Consider the following 24,131-nt stretch of genomic DNA (forward strand, 5'->3'; position numbering starts at 1 on the left):
TGATTGATATATATCAGTAGATATTCAATAAATACTAACTTTTCCATTCTATATTATAAGAAACTGGCTTATATTGGAGACTCTTAAGGGATAGTGGTATATGAGGGCAAATGGATTCATTCATGAAAAATTATGACAACTTTCACATTATAAGACATATATATGAAGCAACTAGTTTTTGTTTTGAAATAAATACAAACTATTCTCATATAAAGTAATATAAAAGTAAATAAAAACTGCATTTCTGCTAAATCGACTATCATAATTAAAATACCAATGGCATAGAAGCAATACTTAGAGAAATAAAACATATGCTCTCCTATGACCAGCAATCCTAATAGTAACTATGTATCACAGAAATTGATCAATAGCACAGAGTAGAGAACCCCACATGTAAGGGCAATAGGTTGCAGATAAAAGTGAAAAGGCAATTCAGTGGAGAAAAAGTCTTTCCCATAAATGGTGTTGGAACAATCAAGCATCTATATGCAAACAAAAGAACACCAATCAAGCTTTGATACATACCAAGTATGATGTACAAAAATTAATTCAAAAAGAATCATAGACGTCCATGTAGTACACAAAATAATAAAATATTTAAAGAAAACATAGGAAAAATTTTTGTACCTTACAGATAAATAGTCCTGAGATATGACACCAAAAGTATTACCTATTTAAAAGAAAACTTCCAAATTGTATCTAATAAAAAAAATTTAAAATTTTCTCTTTGAAAGATACTATCAGGAGAATGAAAAGATAAAACAAACCAGTATCTGTAATGATAAAAAAAGAAACTTCCATATCTGATTAAAGAAAAATCCTTTCATCTAGAGCAAAAAATTCTAAAAAAAATCAATAATAAAAATACAAACACCAAAACCAATGTGTGCAAAACACTTCAAAAGACAGTTCACCAAATATGTATGGATGGCAAATAGGTACATAAAAAGATAGACACCATCAGTAGCCATTAAAAATGCAAATCAACACCTAAGACACCACTACACACCTATTAGAATTGCTAAAAATGAAAGACTAACCATACTGAGAGTTGGCCAGGACGTAAGATGGTAAACAGTTTAGCACTTCTAGGTATTACCCAAAAGAAATGAAACTATATTCTGAACTATTAGAAAGCTGATTAATACATTCCTAAATAATTTATGAGTAAAAGGAGAAATCAAAAGGGAAATTCTGAAGTGAATGAAAATGAAGACAATCTATATCAAAATTTATAGGATGCAGCTAAAGCTGAAGTTTATATATGACTAAACACCTATATAGAAAAAAAATGAGACATTTTCTATATAGGTGTTTAGTTTGCTCTTTGAGAAGATTAGTAAATTTACACACCTTATAAGACTTATTAGGAAAAAAGAGAAGATACAAATCATCAATAGCAAGAACAAGAGATGTTGTGGCATCACAATAGATTCTACATATATTAAAAATACAACAGAATGTTATGAAGAACTTTACCCTGATAAATTTGGCAACTTAGATAAAATCGACAAATTCCTTGAAAGGCAAAGAAAAACTACTAAATCTCAAGCAATAAAAATAGAAACCTGAATAGTCATCTGTCCATTATAGAAACTAAATTTGCCAAACTGATTCCATCACTCTAGAAAACAGTATGGAAGTTCCTCAAAATGTTAAAAATAGAACTATCCTATGACCCACCAATTGCATTACCAGGTATTTATCCAAAAGATACAAAAACAGTATTTCGAAGGAGCACATGCACCCTTATGTTTACAGCAGTAATGTCCACAATAGTCAAAATATGGAAAAAGCCAGATATCCATCGATGGATAAATGGATGTAAAAGACGTGATATATATACACGATGGAATATCACTCAGCCATCAAAAAGAATGAAATCTTGCCATTTGCAATGACATGAATGGAACTAGAGTGTATTCTGCTAAGTGAAATATGTCAGTCAGAGAATGACAAGGACCATATGATTTCACTCATAGGTGGAATATAAGAAATAATACATATGAATATAGGGGAAAAGAAGGGAAAACAAAATAAGATAAAAACAGAGAGGGAAAAAAAAAAAAACAGAGAGGGAGACAAACCACAAGAGACTCTTAACTATAAGGAACAAACTGAGGGTTGCTAGAGGGGGAGGCAGGTAGGAGGATGGTGCAATTGGGTGATGGGCATCAAGAAGGGTACATGCTACAATGAGCAGTGGGTGTTATATGCAACTGATGATTCACTACATTCTAACCCTGAAATTAATAATACACTATATGTCAAATAACTTGAATTTAAATAAAACCTTAAAAAACACCTCAATTTGTAGTAAAAACTTCACACAAAGAAAACTCCAGGCTCAGATTCTTTCAGTGGTAATTCAAACATTTAAGGAAGAATTCATACCAATTTTACACAAATTTGGGGGAAATATGAAGACAAGGAAGTATTTTGCAATTCATTATTTCCAGCCAATATTACTTAGATGCAAAAGCAATACAAAGATATTATAAGAAAACCAATTAATGTGAATTCACTCTATTTATAGATGGAAAAAAGAAACTACATGATCACCTCAATAGATTTAAAATAAAGCATTTGATGAAACCCAATACCCATTCCTCATGAAATCTCACAGCAAGTTAGGAATAGAAAACTTTCTCAACTTGGTAAAGAGCATCGATGAAAATCTACAGCTAACATCATACAAACTTCATACAATTAATGATGAAAGACTGAACACTTCCAAGATCAAAGCCATTATCAGTTTTATCATTGCAACCAGCATTAAATTGGAGGCTATGCCCAGTGCAGTAAGGCAAGAAAAAATAATAACAAAAGGCATGAAAATTAGGGGAAAAAGTAAAACTTTCATTCCCAAAGTCAAGATTGCCTCCATAAAAATTCCTATAGAATCAACAAAAAAGCTGCTAAAATTAAGTGACTTTATCAAGAATTCAGATTACAAAGTCAAGATATAAAGTATCTAAAATTGAAAGAACACCATTTACAAGAGAATCAAAAATATAAAATACTCCAGAACAAATTTGACATTTTATAAGAACCATTGCCAAGTGAAACTAGAGAAGATCTAAATAAATGAAGTGATATCATATTCTAGAATTGGATAGTTCAAGATTGTTAAAATGTCAGTACTTCCCCAAGGTAATCTGTAGATTCCCAATCAAAATCCTAAAGGATTTGGAAGAAAATGATGCGCTAATTCTAAAATTCACATGGAAAAGCTGAAGACCTAGAATAGCCAAAAATACTTTGAAAATGTACAACAAAATTGAAGAAGAAGCACTATCTGTTTCAAGTCTTATTATAAAGCTATAGTAAAGTTATAACACCTATTATGGTATTAGCATCAACATATAAAAATATATCAATGAAACACAAAGATAGTAAAATTACACATATATGGACAATTGATTCTTGGTGAAGCCTGAAAGGCAATTCAATAGATAAAGGGTAGTCTTTAAACAAATAGTGCTGGAACAACTGGATATTCATTGCAAAAATTTGAACTTTGAGCAGTATCTTTTACTACATATTTAAAAAAAAAAACAGAAAAACAAAAACAACGTGTGATGTGCCTATATGAAAACACCTAAAGCTGGAAATATACCTTTTTATCTTAAATAGTTATTATTTATTTATTTATTTATTTATTTATTTATTTATTTATTTGAGAGAGAGAGAGTGAGCTCATGCATGTGCATGTTGGGGGCAGGGCAGTGGGAGAGGGCGAAAAAATGTCAAACAGCCTCAGCACTATGCACAGAACCTGACACAGGTTCTATCTCACCCCACTGAGATCTGACCTGAGGCCAAACCAAGAGTGATGCTTAACTGACTGAGCTACCCAGCCACCCTTGGAAAAAATACTTTAAAAAAATATAGAGAAAAAATTCTGTATGATCTTGGTTTAGGCAAATAGTTCTAAGAACTATTCAAAGTAAGATCAGTAAAAGAATAAATTGATAACTTAGACTTCATCAGAGTGAAAAGCTTCTGTTCCTTGAAAGACACAATGGTGGGCAGCCCGGGTGGCTCAGCGGTTTAGCATCACCTTCAGCCCGGGGCCTGATCCTGGAGACCCAGGATTGAGTCCCATGTCCCTGCATGGAGCCTGCTTCTCCCTCTGCCTGTGTCTCTGTCTCTGTCTCTGTCTCTCTCTCTCTCTGTCTCTAATGAATAAATAAAAATATAATCTTAAAAAAAAAGACACAATGGAATGAAAAAACAAGCCAAATATTGGGAGAATGTCTTCACACAGGATATATGTGATGTATGGTATGCATACAGAATATATAAGAACTCTCAAATCTCAGTAAGACAACGAACAACCTAACTAAAATTACTGAGCAAAAGATTTCAACAAATACTTCACCAAAGATACATGGGTGGCAAATCAGTACATGAAAAGATGCTCAACATCATTAGTCACTAGGGAAATGCAAATTAAAACCACAATAAGATACTTCTTCAAACCTATTAGAGTGGTTAAAATAAAAGAAAAAAAACTAATTATAGTAAATACAAGGATGTGGAGTAACTATAACCCTAAACTGGAATATTATATTTTGGAAATATAAAATAACAACCATTTTGGAAAAGGGCTTGGCAATTTTTAAAAACTAAAACCTACACCTGTCAAACGATTCAGCTAATTTACTCCTAAAAGGAAAGCATACATGTATTCAATGATTTATTCACAAATATTCATAGTAGCTTTATTTATAATACTGAAATAGCTTAAAAATTGATTAAAAACAAAAGTCCATTAACAGGTGAATAGGTAAACCAGTTGTAGCTAATACACACAATAGAACACACTCTGCAAAAAGGAATGATGCACTAACAACATGAATGAACTTCAAAATAACTGTGCTTAATAAGCCAGACGAAGGAGTCCATACCATGTGGTTACATTTACATAGAATTCTAGAAAAGGCAAACTAATCTAGAGTGACAGAAACAGATCAGCAGTTGCCTGGGGATGGGAGGAGAGGCGGGAGGAAGGAAGAAGCTGCAAAGGACACAAGCGGCTTCCAGGAGTGATTATTTGTTCACAACTTTGCCTGTGGTGATGGTTTCCTGGAAATATAATATGCTAAAACTTAAAAGTGTGTGCATTCTAGATATGTGCACTTGATTGGTGTCAGTTACACCTCAATAAATCTAAAAAAGAAAAAACCCAGAAAATATTTTTTAACCATTTTCTTTAATGGATAAGGCATATATAATAAAATGAAGGCTGATAGGAAGAGCATAGAAATCTTATCAATATCAACAAGGCTTTGTAAATTGCACGAGGAGTCCACAGGTGTTTGGTTAATTCTGCTTTACAAATACATATACATTAGAAACGTTCTTAAGCATAAAATAATAAGTATAAAAATTATAGATCCTAGTATACAATTAATGCAGTCACCATTTTACAATGGTGTGCATATGTGTATGTGTGAGATTGTAGATCTGGGATGAAGAGAAAAAGACAAAAGAAAAAACCTTGCATAAACCAATTATTATATTGTGCTGTGAACTAGTAAGTCTGATTAATTCAACTCTTTGCATCTGATATAAAACAAACAAAATCACTACTGGCTTTTAAATCCACTGGGTTATTTCTCAGTAATTTAATTTTATAAACAAAATAAGCATGCAAATCTAAGCAGACCTGGGATATTTCATTTTGGAAAAAAAGTATCCATATCTACATAAGGAGTAACGTTATTTTTAAATTAAATGACTGATTTCAAAAGGAAGTTTTGTTTTTAGTAACTTGATTAGTGACAGCTAAAGGACCCGTTAGCTGCAGAGCTCACGCCATGGCCGCTGAAAGGGCGGACACTCTCCATCTAAGCTTCCTCAATGTAAAGAGATCCAGAAAAACAGCTTTTTTTCCTCTAACACTCTGTTTGGCTGGTTAACACAAGTTATTGATCCTGGGATTTAGGGTCGCCAAATACTTCCTTAATTAAGAGCTCCAGATTATTGACTATCCCCATTCCCCCTGGGCCTCTTAGTCCTACGTGAGATTAGAAACCCTCTGTACCATTTCTCAGCTCATCTCAAGGGAAACACCTCAATTTACTATAAAAACAGCAATGGCTCACTCGTGACTTCATCTTAGTGGGTCAGGAACCCTGCTCCCTACATCTCTTCTATGTTCCCAGGGCCAAGCAATACCTGCAGCAGGATTTCACGGCCACTGTGTAACCCCTGTGTGACCACGGGATGCTCCTGGTGACACCCATGACTGAGCTGAGCACAATCCTGCAACTGCCCTGTGAGGTCAGTCCGACAAGCCAGCCAGCCTGAAACACTGTTTTGAGTTTTCCAAATTTTGTATTCATTCTAGACACCTGTAAATGTTAGCAGCTATTTTTAAAGTACATAAGGATGTTTTGAGAAAAAAAAAAAAAGTAGGTATTATTGCTTATTTATTTCAACAATTAATTACTTTGAAAGTTATTCTATATTCTTCAGCTATTCAAAATTGACCTTATGACATTTTTATTTTTTAAAAGATTTTATTTATTTATTTGAGAGACAGAGGTTGGAGGGAAGAGCAGAAGAGGGACTCTGCGTTGAACATGAAGCCAGCCCCCTACTTGAGGCGCAATCCCATGACCCTGAGATCATGACCTGAGCTAAAACCAAGAGTCAGATGCTCAACCGACTGAGACACCCAGGTGCCCCAAACTTATGACATTTCTAAAGATCGTTGGTTTACTTTAGGGGAAGAGTCACATTTGAAAAGAATATGCCAAATTCAGTCTGTACAAAATTTTAAATTACATTAAACTGTACGATTCTAAATTGATTGAAAACCTTATTATCAGAGAACCTAAAATGTGAAGATCTTTTCAGACATCCACAGCAATAAAATGAACATCCACATATAAACCAGTGATGTCTACTAGTGACTGTACAAAGCGATAGCTGTCCAGAGCTCAGTGAAATGCAAGCCATCAAATCAGACACTGCTGACAGTAGGAAGTTGGCAGGATGAATAATTTGTAAGGTCCAAAGCATAGTAGCACATTCAAATCCCCTGAATAAAACTTAATAGGTAGTAGATAGGCTGCGAAGCAATGCTTACATCATTTGATTTGCCGTATTGTTACAAGTTATGCCAAAGACTCATAATAGAAGACAATGGAAATACGTCAATCATAATGCAGAAAGATTTTTTTTTAAAACAACAATATTCAAATGTTCCCAGGGATTATGAGTCAGATAAAATTAGGTTGTGCAGTATTTTTATGTAATGTTTTGTGTGATACATTTACCTAAAGGCTTATCCTAAAGCAGTATGTTTCTGCTTTTATCAATTGCCTGAGGATGAAAACGTATCAATGATTTTAGAAATTTTAAACTTCTTTAATATTTGCATGATATTAGATGAGCTATAATCACATATAAAACTACCTCCTAGAAAGCTTTTGAGAATTGCTTTTGCCTGCGGACTCTGGCACTCACACTTCCAGAGATTAGAAATATATTCCTTAAAAAGAGTTTTCCTTTTGCCCATAGAAATCAAACAAGCTTTGTTAAACTGTGAGGCAGAAAAGGAACTATTATAAATCGGTTATAACCTCCTTCATTGATTAAGTTAACTTATCATAAATTAGAAAACAATCTCAGAAATGAAAAAGCCACATGGCCACGTGGTTGTCACAACATTAATATACTAAATTGAGGGAGAAAATCACATTTCCATAGATTGAAACCGGTTTCCATGCAATGCTCAATGATTGGGTTTTCTGACTTGACTGGCTTCCATGAAGACAGTGGCTGGCTATGAAAATAAACTCATGTAAAGAGAGCATTGTCAAAAAACGCTTAACCACACAGTTTTTTTTACCTTTTTTAGACTGATTTTACGTTAACATTTTCCTCTAAATTCATCCCATTATTACACATTTTTCTTACATTCCTCTTAGGTAAAATATTATTTCCTTGCTATAAATAATCTTTCTATAGTTAAAGTACTCTACTATTTCATGATCTAACAAAAACAGAATTTAAATTATAGCCATGTACTATGAAATGGTGCCCTGCCATTCTAACCTTTCTATGCTTTGTTTCCTTCTTTTTCAATATGGAAAATAAGGGCCATTTGTATGCTGAATATTGATCAGAAGAGAAAAATATATGAGGTATGAGTTTTACCCTGACTAGTGTCTTTACATTTGCTCAGTAATAGTTACCACATCAATCACTTAATCCTGCAATATAAGTTCTTTTTTTCATAAGAAAAGTATTGTTTCTTGTTTGTTATGTTTTTTAAGAAGAATGAGTAATTGGATTTTCTTCAGAGTTCACAAAACCCAAGAAAGAAGATATACTGAAAACTGCTTGCTTAAAAATGTCAAGGCTTTGATAGTGGTTTCCTTGATGGCTTTAATGTTTTGGTAAACTCTGAGTGTGGAGTGCCTGGGTGGCTCAGTTGGTTAAGTGTCTGCCTTTGGCTGTCAATTCCAGATATGCTTGTTTAGATTAACAGGACTTCAGACACCTGGGTGGCTCAGCGGTTGAGCATCTGCCTTCCACTCAGGGCATCATCCCAGGGTCCTAGAATCCAGTCCTGCATCAGGCTCCCCACAGGGAGCCTGCTTCTCCCTCTGCCTATGTCTCTGCCTCTCTCTCTCTCTGTCATGAATAAATAAAATTAAAAAAAAAAAAAAAAGAAATAGCTCATTCTGTCAAGAATCTCCCAGTCTAGAGAAGAAAAGAGCCTAGCAAATAAAGGACTTGGCATATGTACAAGTGCTGAGCCAGCAGCAGAAACACAGGAATAAATAAATGAGTGGGGACACTGTGATAGCTCCTCTTAGAAGAAACAGAGCCTAGGAAAAGCTTCACAGAGAGGTGACAGTTGAAGTTGGCCTTGAGGAATGAGAAGACTGTGTCCATTGGAAGAGGAAGGAGGAATTAGCACAGTGGAAGGTGGAGGTATACCCCAAGCACAGAAAACAGCACGGTCAGAGGCACAGACCAGGAACTCGTCCAGTCCACCTGCCCCATGAGCACAAGTTGTGTCATGGGAGCTCCACTCCCTTGACAAGGGTGTTGTTTTTTCTCTTCCACTTAATTATTATCCAGCCTCTTATCCATAACAAATTACATTGTTAACAGGTGGTAGGACCAAGACAATTAAAAGGCCTTGGTGAAAAAGGCCAATATTTGGTAAAATGCTTTCTCTGTCAATATATATGTGTGTGGCGGGGAGACACCTGGGTGGCTCAATGGTTGAGCATCTTCCTTCAGCTCAGGGCATGATCCCAGAGTCCAGGGATTAAATCCTACATCAGGCTCCCCATGAGGAGTCTGCTTCTCCCTCTGCCTCTCTCTCTCTGTATCTCTCACGAATAAATAAAGTCTTTAAAAATATGTGTGTGTGTGTGTGTGTGTGTGTGTGTGTGTGAGAGAGAGAGAGAGAGAGAGAGAGAGAGAGAGACCATGTAAAAATCTGCCATTGTTTAATTCCTAAGTATGGAGGCTAACTCCTTTGTTATTGTCAAAATAACTAAGTGATTGCACAGACACAACCAAAAATAATGTGCTGGTTTTCCTAACGGTAAAATAACTCCAGCCTATATAAAGGTAATGTGGGAGTGAAAATAGGGGAGGGGCTGGAACAGGGTGGCCACAGCTGGCCTTTGCCAAGGCCCAAAAGAGAAGACCTAGGTGTGAGCCTCAGGTACTTACTCAAAAAAACAGCTGAAATGGGAGGCGGTAGTTCTGATAGCTACTGGGCATATGCGTATTAAGAGCTCCAATTTATGGCCTCAAACTTTTCCATAAGTATGTCTTCTTTTAAGATTACAGGAACCAAAGGAAAGGTATAAAATATAATTGACACCAATATGACCCTACCCTGGTAGAAGGGACTCTGACTGCTGAGCATCAGCCCTGACCCTGGTGATGCTTTTTATCTCCCAAGGTGATTTTAAATATTTATATTAAATTAATTTTATATATTAAATATGTCTTTATCTACTATTGTTTTATTTTTTAAGAGAATATAAGGAGAAGGAACAAACTTTTGCTCTAGGTCCTTCTCAATAGTTGACAGATCATTAGAGTAACAGGGTCTCTAAAATTCAAAGGAATCAGGGGCATCTGATGGCTCAGTTCTTTAAGATTCTGATGCTTAATTTCAGCGCAGGTCATGATCTCAGAGCTGTGAGATCAAATCCCACGTGGGGCTGTGCACTGAGCAGGGAAACTGCTTCAAGATTTTCTCTCTCCCTCTGCCCCTCCTCCGTGCATGCACGCTCTCTAAAACTCAATCAATCAATCAATCAAAGGAATAAAAAAACACTACGATGAAAAATTCAATGACTCTCTGTATTTTACATATTCTTTGGCACAATAAGATAAATCCCCTAAAGTAATTTAAATGTAATTTTAAGACTTGAGAATCTATATCAATATAGCCAAGATAACATATGTAAAGTCACTGAATCAGAGATAATAATAGTTGGAGAAGCCCTCAAAAGCTATCTTGTCTACCTAATCAGATGCAGGAATCTTTTCTCAGCAGCTAGGCCAAGTAGACAACCAATTCCCTCTTAAACCCTTCCAATGGCAGGAACTTTACCATCTTATAACATAATCCATCCCACGGTTGAATAGTTCTGGCCCTTACAAAGGAAATCTCCATCTTCATAGCTTCCATTCTTCAATCCAAGCTCCATCCCCTGGAGTCTCAAGAACAAGTCAGCTGTTTAAAAATTCATGTGTCGGGGATCCCTGGGTGGCGCGGCGGTTTGGCGCCTGCCTTTGGCCCAGGGCGCGATCCTGGAGACCCGGGATCGAATCCCACGTCGGGCTCCCGGTGCATGGAGCCTGCTTCTCCCTCTGCCTGTGTCTCTGCCTCTCTCTCTCTCTCTCTCTGTGACTATCATAAATAAATAAAAATTGAAAAAAAATATTAAAAAAAAAATTCATGTGTCTTCCCATATTTTAAGTATTTATCATACCCCTCTATAATTCTTTTTTCCAGACTCTATGATCATATTTTCATGTGATGTGGTATCCATCTAGGCCTTCTCCTCCACTCTTTCTTTGGAAGTGGTATAGTATGTATGATAAAGTCCTTTGAAATTGTACAGATTTGAATGGGCATTGACAATGGAAGCTAATTTTATTTATTAACATTTTTCCTATACCTAAAAAATGGCTTTCTCTTATTTTATATTGGTGTAATAGCTTTTTACAAAATAAAGGAAAAACAAAGAAACAATGGCTTTGAATGATACACTGGAACAGATGGATTTAACAGATGTATTCAGAACATTCCATCCTAAAACAGCAGAATACACATTCTTTTCAAGTGCACACAGAACACTCTCCAGAATAGCTCACATATTAGGACACAAAACAAGCCTCAATACACTCAAGAAGATCGATAATACCATGCATCGTTTCTGACCACAACACTATAAAACAAGAAGGCAACTACAATAAAAAACTTTGGCAAGACCACCAATACATGCAGCACTTGTGTTTAACTAACATGCTATCAAACACTGAATGGGTCAACCAGGAAACAAAAGAAGAAAGAAAAAAGATACATGAAAACAAATGAAAATGAAAATACAGTGTCCCAAAAACTTTGGGATACAGCAAAGTGATTCAAAGAGGGAAGTTTACATCAATACAGGCCTATCTCAAGAAGAAAAATCTCAAAAACCCAACCTAATTTTACACCTAAAAAAAGTTTAAAAAAAAGAACAAAAAAGAGAACCTAAAACTAGGAGAAGGAAGGAAATAATAAAGATTAGAGCAGAAATAAATGAAATAGAAACTAAGAAAACAATATAAGAGATCAATGAAACCAGAAGCTGGTTCTTTGCATAAATCAATAAAATTGATAAACCTCTACACAGGTTTATCAAGAAAAAAATAAAATCGCAAATGTGAGAGGAGAAATAACAGCCAACACCATAGAAATACAAACAAGCATAAGAGAATTTTATAAAATATTAGATGCCAAAAAAAATTGGACAATACAGAAGAAATGGATAAATTCCTAGAAACATATAAACTAAAACAGGAAGAAACAGAAAATTAGAACAGATCAATAGCCAGCAAAGAAATTGATTAGGAATCAAAAAACATCCAACAAACAAAAATCCATAACTGGATGGCTTCACAGAGGAGTTCTACCAAACACTTAAAAAAGGGTTAATACCTATTCTTCTCAAACTATTCCAAAAAATAAAAGAGGGAGGAAAACTACCAAAATCATTCTATGAGGCCAGCATTACACTGATACAAAACCAGATAAAGAGGAGTGTCTGGGTGGCACAGTTGGTCTGACTCTTGATTTTGGTTCAGGCTATTATCTCGGGTCATGAGATCAAGCCCTGCATGGGGCTCTGCACTCAGTGTGAAGAGTGCTTGAGATTCTCTCTCCCTCTCCTTCTGCCTCTCCTGCCCATGCTCTTGTGCTCTCTCTTTCTCCCTAAAATAAATAAATCTTTAAAAAACAACAAAGGTACCCCTAAAAAAGAGAACTACAGTTCAATATCCCTGATGAATATAGTTGCAAACATCTTCAAGAAAATGTTAGCAAACCAAATTCAGTAATACATTAAAAAAAAAATCAATCTCCATGATGAAGTGATTTATTCCTGGGTTGCAACGGTAGTTCGATATTCATAAATCAATCAACATGACATATCACACCAATAAGAGAAAGGATAAGAACTATATGAACATTTCAATAGATTCAGAAAAGTATTTGACAAAGTACATCTGCTCATGACAAAAACCCTCAAAAAAAGTTTAGAAAGAACATAACTCAACATAATAAAGGGCAAATATGAATAACCCACAGCTGATATCATCCTTAATTTGGAATAACTTAGAGTTTTTCCCCTAAGTTTAGGAACAAAACAAGGATATCCACTCTCAACACTTTAACTCTACATAGCACTGGAAGTCCTAGCCACAGCAGTCAGACAACAACAACAATAAAAAATAAATAAAAGGCGTCCAAATTGGTAAGGAAGAAGTAAAACTTTCACTGTTAGCGATGGCATGATGCTATATATTGAGAGCCTGAAAGGCTCTACCAAAAAATTGCTAAAATTGATAAAAGAATTCAGTAAAGTTGGAGGGTACAGAATGAATGTACAAAAACCTGTTGCATTTCTATACAGCAATAACAAATAAGCTGAAAGAGAAATTGAGAAAATAATATCATTAGCTACTGCACCAAAAATAGTAAGATACCTAAGAATAAACCTAACCAAAGAGGTGAAAGACCTATACTCTGAAAATTATAAAACACTGATGAAATAAACTGAAGATGACACAAAGAAATGGAAAAACATTCCATGCTCATGGATTGTAAGAAAAAAAATATTCTTAAAATGTCTATACTATCCAAAGAAATCTACACATTTAATGCAATCCCTATCACAATACCAACAGCATTTATTCACAGACCCAGAAGAAACAATCCTAAAATGTGTATGGGACCACAGAAGACCCTGAGTAGCAAAAGCAATCTTGAAAAAGAGAAGCAAGTCTGGAAGCATCACAATTCTGGACTTCAAGTTATATTACAAAGTTGTAGTGACCAAAGCAGTATGCTACTGGCATAAGAACAGACACACAAATCAATATAACAGAGTAGAAAACCCAGAAATGAACCCACAATTCCACAGTCAATTAATCTCTGACAAAGCAGAGAAGAATATCCAATGAGAAAAAGTCTCTTCAACAAAAGGTTTTGGGATAACTGGACAGCAACATGCAAAAGAATGAAACTAAATCACTCTCTTACACCATAAACAAAAGTAAATTCAAAATGAATTAAAGATCTAAACGTGAGACATGAAACCATAAAATTCCTAGAAGATAACACAGGCAGTAACCTTTCTGACATTGACCATAACAACATTTTCTAGATATGCTCCTGGGCAAGGGAAATTAAAGCAAAAATAAACTATTGGAATTTCATCAAAATAAACAGCTTCTGCACAGCAAAGGAAACAATCAACAGAACCAAAAGGCAACCTACAGAATGGGAAAAGATATTTGCAAATGACATATTCAATAAAAGATTAATATCTAAAATATATGGAGAACTTACAAAACTCAACACTCAAAAAACAAATAATCCAATTTAAAAATGGGAAGAAGAGATGAGTAGACTTTTTTTTTTTCAAAAGGAGACATATAGATGGTCAACAGACATATGAAAAGACGTTCAACATCACTCATCATCAGGGAAATTAAAATCAAAATTACAATGCCATATCACTTCACACCTGTCAGAATGGCTAAAATCAATAACATAAGAAACAACAAGGGTTTGCAAGGATGTGAAGAAAAAGGAACCCTTGTGTACCATTGATGGAAATGCAAACTGGTGCAGCCACTCTGGAAAACAGTATGCAGGTTCCCTAAAAAGTTAAAAATAGAACTATCATAGGATCTAGCAATTACATTACTGGGTGTTACCCAAAGAATGCAAAAATACTAATTCAAAGGGATACATGCACCCCTTTGTTTATAGCAGCATTACTTAAAATAGCCAAGATATGGAAGCAACCGAAGTGTCCATTGATTGAAGAATGGATAAAAAAGATGTGGTATAGATATACAATGGATTATTATTCAGGTCTTTAAAAAAAAGAATGAAATCTTGCCATTCACAAGGACATGAATAGAGCTAGAGAGTATAATGCTAAGCAAAATAAGTCAGTGAAAGGCAAATGCCATATGATTTCACTCATATGTGGAATTTAAGAACCAAAGGAGCATAGGGGGGAAAGAGAGAGAGAGAGAGAGAGAGAGAGAGAGAGAAACTAAGAAACAGACTCTTAAGTCTAGAGAACAAACTCATGGTTTGTACCAGAAGGGAGGTGGATGGGGAGATGGGGTAAATAGGTGATGGGGATGAAGGAGGGCGCTTGTGATGAGCATCGGGTGTTGTATGGAATAGTTGAATGAACTGGACACCTGACACTAAGATTACACTGTGTTAACTATGGAATTAAAATAAAACTTTAAAAAAAAAAAAAACACAAAGAGCTTTGGCATTGTCTCTGCTAAACGTCAACCTGTTGCTTGAGCTCACAATTTCAACTGTGAAGGCTTATCTGCATTCTATTTCCTGAGCCTGTCACCCATCGAATCTGCTGCTCCTTCCATCTCAGAGTCAAGTCTGTTAAGCATTTTTCCCGTGTTTTCATACAAGCAGACAGAAAAGGTTTGAAGCACAGAAGAACTAAACAGGAGTCCTCGACTCGCCACTGGAGACTTCCCTCTGTTTCAACTGTGCCTATTGTATTTAAGTGAAGTTGTTGCAGGAGCTATAAATCCACCTAACTCTCCTCTCCTTTCTGTAAAAGACAAGAAGGGGAACAAGTGCATGCTGATTGATACACTCTCACCTGGACAACTCAAAGAAGGGCTTTCAGTCACACTTACCACATAAAGAATGTGAGTTGTAGAGGGCATCAATGTCTCATCTCAAGCCACAGAGCCAGGTGATAAGTAGGACAACTGTTGATACAGGCTTGGGTAACCCCCAAGCCCATGCTCCGATTCTTGGGTCCTCACTTACTCACAGACATGTCAAGAGAAGAAGCACATGGGGAAGCCAGATATTCCACTCCAGGCTTTCCTCTATCACTGTACTCACATTTAAAATTATTATTATTACATAAACAATCTTTCTATTCATCATCACTACCCTCTCTCAGCACTCACAAACTACTACTCTAATCCTTTCACAGTTTGCCAGACATAGTGACTAATTCACCTATTGGCAGCTGCCCTGAAAACAGGAACAGTATCAATTCACGTCCACCCTTCTACTGCCCTTGTCCAACATCTGGGCACACACAGATCTCCCAGTGCCCACTCGCCTCCAGACACATATGTCTGTGGTGTTTAACAAACTTATTAAGATATGCCAAACATTTCATATCTTTCTTTTAAACATTTCATATTTTGGGGCACTGGGGTGGCTCAGTGGTTTGGCTCAGGTCATGATCCTGGGGTCCTGGGATCGAGTCCCGCATTGCACTCCCTGGAGACCCTACTCTTCCGCCATCTTGCCCCTCCTCTCCGCATTGCACTCCCTGAAAGAAGCCTGCTTCTCCCTCTACTTATGTCACCGTGTCTCTCATGAATAAATAAATAAAATATTTAAATAAATAAATAAATAAATAAATAATAAATAAATAAATAAATAAAATTTCAGCTTAGTGCTCATAAAAATGCATGATCAAAATGGCACTTTCTCCAGTTACACATCATACATCAATAGTTTGAGAACTTCCAAATTTCAAGGATAAAATAAAATTTCAAAACAAAATGAGATGACAGACTTACAAACATCATTGTATTACCAGCTTTTATTTTTACCAAATATATATTTAAAATCACCATCATTTTACGTCAACAGAGGAGAACATGCACCATCCTAGAGTGAGACTGAATTCTTTAAAACAAGAAAACTTTTTTAAATTGAATAAACATAGTATATAATAATTTCTTCACAGAGATCTATTTATTTATTTTTTTTTATGGCTCACTGCTGACTTAGATAATGCCTCTTTATCCTCCCCTGTAGCATAGTTAAAAGAGGGCCTGGCATCTGATTGGCTTGCCATTCCTAAAGATGAAGAAAGCACCATGAATGGTGAATCCATGCAAGGTAAATCTAGAGTGACCAGAGTATGGGGTACTGGGACATGGGATTTTGAGTGCTAACAACAGAAACGTCCTAGATAAACTGGGATGAGCTGGTCACCGGGGGAAACTGGAAGCAAGGGCAGTGACAACCATGGCAGGACAATCTCCAGATCTCCACCTGCGAAGTGCTGGAGTAGCAACCAGGAGTATTACATCTATTCAAAATAAGTTCTGAAGCCTGTGCATGCCTTCTTTTGATATCTAATTTGGTGTTTCCATAAAGCAACAGAGACTGTACATTAAAACTTTTTAAAAGTATAAAATGTTCATGTTACTCTATCTTCTACATTTTTTCTTCTGGAAATATGTCTCCACATACTCTCAATGCCAATTTCAGTACATGTTCTGACTATAACCAACCCCCCTCTCTCTGGATGCCTCAGGGGAATGTTTCGGTAATGGAGAGTACTGTATCCAAACAGTCTTTACAATTTTAAAAGTTAAAGCCACCCATCTGCTGCTTATGACAGTGCCAACTGCAAAGGATTGAACTGATAAAGATGCACACCATAATGCTAATTCTCTGCACGAAGGAGGAATGAAAAGTATGTGTCAAAAATCTGAACATGATTGATGCCTGCCACCTCATCAAGACTGTCTCTCACATTTAATTTCACTTGATGATTTCAGATTACACATGGAATGGGCGGCAGGTGTTTGAGATTGCCTAACTAGTACAACACTTGTTTTCAGCAAAGGTGAAGCAGGTGAATCTCTGCCTCCGAGATTCCATGAAATATAATAGACCTTGATGTGACTTAAGAAAGACTCGGGTAAGGGCGCCTGGGTGGCTCAGTCCATTAAGCAGATGACTCTTGGTTTCTCCTCAGGTCATGATCTCATGGGCTCTGCACTCAGGAGGGAATCTGCTTGAAAATTATCTCCTTCTGCCCCTCCCCTACCCTTCTCTCTCTTTCTCTCTCTAGAATAAGTGAATAAATCTTAAAAAAACAACAACTCAAGTGCTCAGCCCCACCCCCAGAGACAATAAAACCCTAAATGTAAGGTATGGCTCAAGCCACTTTCAAAGGCACTGGTAGGTCCTCAAGATGCTAAAATTTGAGAATCACTGCTCTAGTCATTGTTAAGGCATTGAATTGTTTCAATCAGTTTTAGAAAAATTTATCTACATTTAAAAAAAAAAAAGTAGATCACTTGGTTTTCTCACTGTCTGGTTGAGAATGCTAAAGTTAGGTCAGAGGTTTGTAATAAGAGGAACTCTTGACTTATATGATTATTTCCGAAGCACACAATACTTTTCAAACATTACTCTTACAACTGTTATAGGTACAAATATTTAATTAGCAAATTCTTATCGCTAAAAAGGAACCACAGATGTTGACTTGAAAATAATCTCCTTGGATCCCTGGGTGGCGCAGCGGTTTGGCGCCTGCCTTTGGCCCAGGGCGCGATCCTGGAGACCCGGGATCGAATCCCACGTCGGGCTCCCGGTGCATGGAGCCTGCTTCTCCCTCTGCCTGTGTCTCTGCCTCTCTCTCTCTCTCTCTCTGTGTGTGACTATCGTAAATAAATAAAAATTAAAAAAAAAAAGAAAATAATCTCCTTAAGCCACAAGATTGTAAACTCAACCTGGCAAACCATTTAGTATGAATTGACCTAATTAGGGAAGGGCCTTTCAAATATTCAAATATTTCTATTACAAACACCACTGAAGATACCAGTTAGGAAGAGTTACCTGGTCTCCCCACTTCTACCCAGGGTATTTGAAATTGTGTTAGTGTTTGCATAAATATTTAAAATGTTTTACCTTCAACACAACAGGTGCTAAGCACTTCATCATCATCTTTTCAGAGTTCAACAGATTTGGGTCCATTCCTTACACAAATGAACTTACTTATAAAAATGTGCTATTAATGCTGCTATATTAGCATGGAATGGATAATCTTAGTTATTTTTGGACTTAATTGACATCAAATAAATTGTGAGGGATTTGAGAAGAACAGAGGAAGGGCTGGCAGCTCCGCAGCTTCTGTCCAACACTTACACTGAGCAGCATTTCCCGCAGAGCCCCCATCCCACTGGCAGCTGTAGTACCAGCAGGTCCTGATCCATCATCATCACTCCCCGGCCCCATACTGGCTGCTGGGACACATGGGTCTATGAACAACCACCTAATACCTTAGCATTCATATAAGAAAAACACACAGGAACTGAGAGGAAATCAGGGAGAATGAACACAATCAATAGAAAATTAGACTGAAGAAATTTAAGTTAAAGGGCATGAGATTACAGACTATTTTAATGAAACATGGGTCTATTAACTTTTAGGGCAAAGTAACAGGGCACTTCTCTTGCACACTCTTTTAGTGTGAAACTTTTAAATTAATGGTGGAGTGGTTTTTAAAAGCAATTAAATTAAAAAAAAACATGAAGCTTCTTGAATCTTGAAACTACAGTGTTTGGGATTATAAAAATGTGCTTACGAGCCACCTGGGTGGCTCAGTTGGTTAAGCATCTGACTCTTGATTTCAACTCAGGTCATGCTCTCCGGGTGTTGGGATCCACACTGGGCGTGAAGCCTGTTTACAGTTCTCTCTTACCCCCTCCTCACCATTCTCTCTCCCTCTCAAGAAAAAAAAAAAAAAAACAAAACTGCATAATTGACAGAGAATTTTGATACTATCAGTAGTGAAATTTTATAATACACATCGTACCACTTCTGCTTAACAAAATACTGCCATGCAAAAATGTTTTATTAATGTATTACATAATGCATTTATACTTCATTATAATTACTATAAATGCATTTTTAAGCTTTTTAAGGCTTCAAGAAGATAAATCTAAAACTTAATTTCAGTATAAATTTTGAGCATGCCAAGGGGATGAGGGCTTATATGTTATAAATAACAATGAATGGGGACAATGATTTGCACAAAAGGAAAATAAGGATTTGTCCCTGACTTCCAGATTCTTACAATCTTCTTGGAGAGACAAATATTCATACACAACCACAACAGGATAAAATAGGCTAATAGCAAAATCTCAAAAGAACTAATTCATGATTTCTATAATTCTATAGTATTTCATGTGAATGGCAAAAGTCATTGCCAAGTGGCACTGTGTGCTAAAAATTGGGGAACACCCCCCTCAGCCCTTGCCATCATAGAAAATGTCAATGTTCTGGCCTGTTATGCCAGCATCTGTCAGCAGAATGGCACCATGCCCATTATGGAATCTGAGATCCTCCCTGATGGGGACTATGACTTGAAGCGCTGTCAGTATGTAACCAAGAAGGTGCTGGCTGCTGTCTACAAGGCTCTGAGTGACCACCACATCTACCTGGAAGGCACTTTGCTGAAGCCCAATATGATAACCCTAGGCCATGCCTGCACCCACAAATATTCTCATGAGGAAATTGCCATGGCAACTGTCACAGCACTGCACCGCACAGTGCCCCCCACTGTTCCTGGGATAACCTTCCCATCAGGAGGCCAGAGTGAGGAGGAGGCATCCATCAACCTCAATGCCATCAACAAGTGCCCCCTGCTGAAGCCATGGGCCCTGACCTTCTCCTATGGCCGAGCCCTACAGGCTTCTGCCCTGAAGGCCTGGGGTAGAAAGAAGGAGAACCTGAAGGCTGCCCAGGAAGGGTAGATCAAGCGAGCCCTGGCCAACAGCCTTGCCTGTTAAGGAAAGTACACCCCAAGTGGTCAGGCCGGGGCTGCAGCCAGTGAGTGAGTCCCTCTTCATCTTTAACCATGCCTACTAAGCAGAGGTGTTCTAAGGCTGCCCCCTCAACACTCCAGCCCCTGCCCTCTCCCACACTCACTCTTGAAGAGAGGGCCTCACCTGGGGCTCCAGGCTGCTCTTTCCCATCACTTTGGCCTCCCACATGACATTGGTATGTGGTGTTGTCTGTATATGCTAATTCCATCGCTCTTTCCAGCCCACTGCCATTAAACAACTATTTAAGGGGGTAAAAAAAAAGTCAGAAGAGCTCACTAACTCTGTATTTTTTATTCAAATTATTCATACTTCCTCTATTTTAAATAATTTGGATAAAATACCCTAACAGGAACTCTGTCTTGATGAGTAAACTTATTCAACTTTATTCGAAAGTTTATTGTTCCGATAATTGGTTGGAAAAGTTGATTTTTTAAAGGGTTGTGAGTAAAAAAGATATAGTCAAACCAAAATGAAATTCTTCCAGAATAGGATTCCCCATTAAAAATTAACAGATATCTGACAGAGTCATCTCTGAAAATGGTTATACAATTTAAGTATATAATTCTGTAGTACAAAACCATTCCTAATGTCATCTCTACCATTGAAAGTCAAATGTTCTTCTAAATCTAAGTAATAATTGAATTAACATTGTGGAAGAATTGATTTTTTATTGTTTTTGTTTTTGTTTTTTAATAAAACACTGCTTTGAAACCTGACTAATCTGGATACTTGTTCAGCAGATCTTACATAACTATGCATATATAAATAAAACCTTTTTGTAAGTAACTAGTTATGTTCTTCAGTTCTGTGTCAGTCCCTATGGTAGAAAGAGGCAAAGGTGGGCAAGAATTTTCAAATATTACAACTGATACCGAATACAGTTTCTATCATGTTTCTAAGCTCATTTGAAGATGGTCAAAGTTTTCCACTCTAACATAATCCCAATATAATTTTCCACAATTAAACTGAGAAATGCTGATAATACTTAAAAACAAAACAAAGAGAAAACCCTGGTGTTTGAACAGAACTCTGAACATGGTATTGATGCGCGAATTAGCTCCAGGCACAAAGTGAAGTATTTTACATAAGGTATCTCATGTCTTCTCCATAATTTAATAAGGTTCCTTTATTTGTACATCTTAGAACTAAAAAGGATTAATTCATCAGTAATTAAGGTAACTTGCTAAGCTTAAATGGCTAGAAAGTGGTGGACTTAGGTGGACATTAATTAATTAACTGGTTCAAGAAACAATTAAGTGTTCACTATGTGCCAGGGACTTTGCTAGAGAGAGAAGCAGTGTTCATTCATGTGCTCAGTGACTCTGAGGATAGATTTAAACCACTGCTTCTCCATGCTATTTGATGATATCATTTGCTGCATGACACAACAAAGAAATGAGATTGATGGGACTTGTCAAATCCAATAATGGTGATGACTTTTTAAATGTTACTAATGGTCATTTTTGGTTTCTGATCCTCAAGAAAATACATTTAACTGTTACAGAAATTTTTGCATTAGTTTTAATTTCCAAACAAACACAAAATTGATGGGATAAAAAACAGTTCATTTTTTCATTTCATAAAATGTTATTCTTAGGTTTCTCTTTTTAGTGTCACATTATGACATAATCATGTGTGGTTCTTCCTTTAGTACCAAAGCAAAAGCCACCTGTCATAACCTCTTATGGGAATAGTAGAGTTGCACTGTTATTCTGGTTTCCCAAACACACACACACACACACACACACACACACACACACACACAAAAAAAAAAGAGTAGGAAGTATAAGGACAGAGAACCTAGCAGCATTACTGGTGGATCACGTGATGTATGTATATTGAAATCTGACACTAGGTGAGGTTTCTTAAGGCTTCCTTACATTTGATCAATTAGCATATAATTTTGTGAATATGGACTTACTGGTAAGTATAAGACATGAATTATTTGTGTGCACTCATTTTCATGGAAAGTGTGTTTGTGTGTATATGTGTGTGCAAAACAGACATTGTTAGAGTAGAATATAATATTGTTAGACATATGCAAAATTGAGACTGTTGACATTTTAGGAAACCTAAGTAATCTGTAGAGCAGATGCAAGGCTAATATAAAGCTTCTGCTATTAAAATAAATGCATCAAGATCTGTTATTTATGAAATATGTCCATGGAGAACTACTGTAGAGATGTTACCCATAAACAACACAAGAAAAGGAAGGCTATATGATAAAATTATTAAAAAACTGGTCTTCTGGTCACTCATGCTTCTGGCAACTTTACAACAGTTATGAGTCAGAACTGTGCTGAAGTGAATTCCTCTGCCAGTTGAGCCATCTGCTGCTGTCTCACAAATGGAATAACAGTCTAAAAGGAAAGTTTGTTTTGAGGTGCCATTCCCATATGCATACAATCCACAAACTGCCACGTATAACTGTGGTTCAGCATTACACCAAGCAAGATTTCATTTTTTTGGAAGAGCATATTGCACAGAATTTTCTGGAAATGCTCCCAATATTAGCTACATGTCACATTTGCATTGAAACATATGGTCTTCAATGTGCAATCTCAAATCATCTACAGAGACTTTGCAATCAGAGGTTCCCTGTTTTACCTTCCTTTTATGAGTCAATTTTCACTTAGCAAATTATCACACTGGTGATTTGGAGGCATTATCTTAATTCCTAATGTAAATTTATTTTCAGCAGATGTGGTTCTGTGAATAACATAAAAGCAAATGACACCTTATTAGTTATTAGCTGAAATTATGCCAAGGGGCGGTAGGTTTTAGATGCTAGAGCAGAGGAACAGAACCAAGCACATCATCCACCCCTGTCCTCTACCCCGGGGAAGGAAAGGCCATGGCTCTTGAACATTTTGAGAGCCAAGAGGAAAGTGATCTCTCTTTGATGACCTCCATACCCCAGTGCTCAGACATATGCCACCCTATCTTTGAAGCAGACTTGCTCCTCAGAAAATTGGTTCTGAGGATAGCAGGGTGAAGGAAAGTATCTAAAATGATGTCCCAGAGGATTGTTTCTGTTCCTTTACAATGGATGAAGCTTCAGGGAACTTGAGCACAGTGAGTTCATCAAGTATAAGCACAAGTGAGGTCGGATTGGTTTTGGTTTGAGCGGTCATTGAAACATGACAGAGATAGAAGGTAGGGAAGGATTTCACAGGGTTTTAACAAAATTCATCCATGGTAATCAGCCCTTTATACGTATCTCAGGTGAATTATTTCAGTAAAATTTTAAACACAAAATGGACATAGGAAGGTAAATAATTTCTTTGGACAAAGCTACAGTTCCTTTGGGAACCAAAGAAGCTATTCAGAAACCTCACTGGCCACTGCTCTCACACCCCTGAGTTCAATGAAACAATCCCCAGGCTCCAGGGCCTTCCATCCCAGACTCGGAGACAAAGAGGCCAAACTCATCATGACTCAGAACACAACAAAATTCCCCCTCACATATCACTCCTTCTTCCTCCTGTCCGCTACTGAGGAAACAGATAAATCATTGCCTTTTCTTTCTGGCAGCAAAACTGGTCATTTCCAGAAAAATAGCAGATGTTGGCTACACATAAAAAGCTGCCTAGGTGGAGGCTTGAACTTCGATGGCTCACTCAAAGCAAAAAAAATTAAGAAAACCACAATGTACTCTGCAGTGGGAGAAAACAAACTGATTATAGCAACAAGTACGTGTCCCTTCCAAGTAA

At 36.7% G+C, this 24,131-nt stretch overlaps 1 protein-coding gene and 1 pseudogene across 1 annotated transcript in view; one reads left to right on the forward strand and one right to left on the reverse strand.

Moving 5' to 3' along the window:
- The window catches only part of PRKN (parkin RBR E3 ubiquitin protein ligase), a 1,310,777-nt gene that overhangs the window by 931,750 nt on the left and 354,896 nt on the right, over positions 1-24,131 (reverse strand). The window lies entirely within an intron of this gene.
- Positions 19,784-20,619, forward strand: LOC102157285 (annotated as a pseudogene).

Source organism: Canis lupus, chromosome 1, assembly GCF_011100685.1.
Source record: "Canis lupus familiaris isolate Mischka breed German Shepherd chromosome 1, alternate assembly UU_Cfam_GSD_1.0, whole genome shotgun sequence".
Classification (NCBI taxonomy): Eukaryota; Metazoa; Chordata; class Mammalia; order Carnivora; family Canidae; genus Canis; species Canis lupus.